The following is a 1976-nucleotide window of genomic DNA, read 5'->3' on the forward strand; positions in this document are numbered from 1 at the left end:
CGATCTTGGCTCACTGCAACCTCCACCTCACGAGTTCAAGCGATTCTCCTGCCTCAGCCTCCTGAGTATATGGGACTACAGGTGTGTGCCACCATGCCTGGCTAATGTTTAGTATTTTTAGTAGAGACGGGGTTTCACCGTGTTAACCAGGCTGGTCTTGAAGTCCTGACCTCCGGTGATCCACCCGCCTTGGCCTCCCAAGGTGTTGGGATTACAGGTGTGAGCCACCACGCCCGGCCTGTGTGTGTGTATTTTTAGTAGAGATGCAGTTTCACCATTTTGGCCAGGTGGGTCTTGAACTCCTGACCTCAAGTGATCTGCCTGCCTCAGCCTCCCAAAGTGCTGGGATTACAGGCATAAGCCACTGTGCCCAGCCTAGAAACTTTCAAAGGCAAGTTACTAATGATTCCAGCTAGTCCAGAATGCTGGTGACAGGATTTACCCATGTGGGCTTTCTGATCCCTGTGTGGATGGGGGGAAGTCCTGGGTGGACATTGTAGCTGGTAGTGATTTACTAGCAGGAGGAAAGCCTGGGTGGTTATGATATTAGGCAGTGGTCTAAATGTGATGAACAAATCTCAGGGAATGGCTCATTCACAGATAACTCTGGCTGTGGTTCATTATGGAGGTCCCAGGAATGTAAGCAGTGGGCATACCACTAAGATCTCATATCCCACCATTCCCCAAGCTCAGCAAGCAGAGGTCTGAATCGAGCCACCATGCTAGATAGTCATGATCACAGCCAGGAGTTAGTTGGCACACCCAGAGTTCCTTGACTGAAGGAGAGGCAGTGTTCCTTGAGGAAAGATGCTGCAGAACTATCAAATATGGACAGTGCATAGCTGGGTGTGGTGGTGTGTGCTGACAGTCCCAGCTACGTGGGAGGCGGAGATGGGAGGGTCACTTGGGTCCAGGAGTTGGAGGCTGTGAATAGCCACTGCACTTCAGCCTGGGCAACATAGCGAGACTCCCATCTACAAAAATATATATGAGCGGTATGAAACTTCCTCCTGCCCTTCTCTGCAGCCACTCCCCTAGTGACTGTGCTCTCCAATTATTTTACAGCAAAACTGGCTCGGAGCAAACCTGGAGCCAGTTGGAATGCCATTCCCATCTGCCAGCATGGAGGCGTATTGGGGGCTGAGTATATATGGGGTTCTGACCCTAGTTCATTTCATGGTAGGCCCACTGGGTCCCTAAGCTCATCCTGTGACTGTACCACAGTTCCTGAAAGTATTGTTGGAATTCATAGCTGCAACAAACTCTAGAATCTTCACATTGGCTCCCTGACCTGTGAAGTAATTGCTATGGTAAGAAGGACCAAGAGGATGAACTGGAGTTCCCCTTCACTAACAAAATAGAAATATGAAACAACACTGTAATCCTAGTGGAACTGCAGGAATTTATGCCATTACCAAAGATCCAGAAGAAACAGACTTCGTGATTCTATTATATTCCCACCCTATATTTTGGCTTTAAATAGAATAGAGAATGATGATGGGTTATGGTAAAGTTAACAAGGTGGTGATTTCAATTTGGTTAATATCCTAGGGATGTCTCCTCACTGAAGCAAATTAATATATCTCCTGGCAGGCCTTCGGTTTGCCACTGCTCATCTGGTGAAAGCATTTTCCGCATTAGGAGAAGCAGGTTTGCCATTACCTGAGGGTATGCTGCACAACTTTACTGTCTTACTCAAGGTCAGGTTCATCATCTTCAGCGCTTTACCACTAAGAATGAGGAACTCAGCCAGGCACGGTGGCTCATGCCTGTAATCCCAGCACTTTGGGAGGCCGAGGTGGGAGGATCACTTGAGGTTAGAGGTTCAAGACCAGCATGGCCAATATGTTGAAACTCCGTCTCTACTAAAAATACAAAAATTAGTTGGGCATGGTGGTGGGTGCCTGTAATCCCAGCTCCTTGGGAGGCTAAGGCAGGAGAATCACTTGAACCCGGGAGGTGGAGTTTGCAGTGAG

Source organism: Mandrillus leucophaeus, unplaced genomic scaffold (genome assembly GCF_000951045.1).
Source record: "Mandrillus leucophaeus isolate KB7577 unplaced genomic scaffold, Mleu.le_1.0 Scaffold211, whole genome shotgun sequence".
Classification (NCBI taxonomy): domain Eukaryota; kingdom Metazoa; phylum Chordata; class Mammalia; order Primates; family Cercopithecidae; genus Mandrillus; species Mandrillus leucophaeus.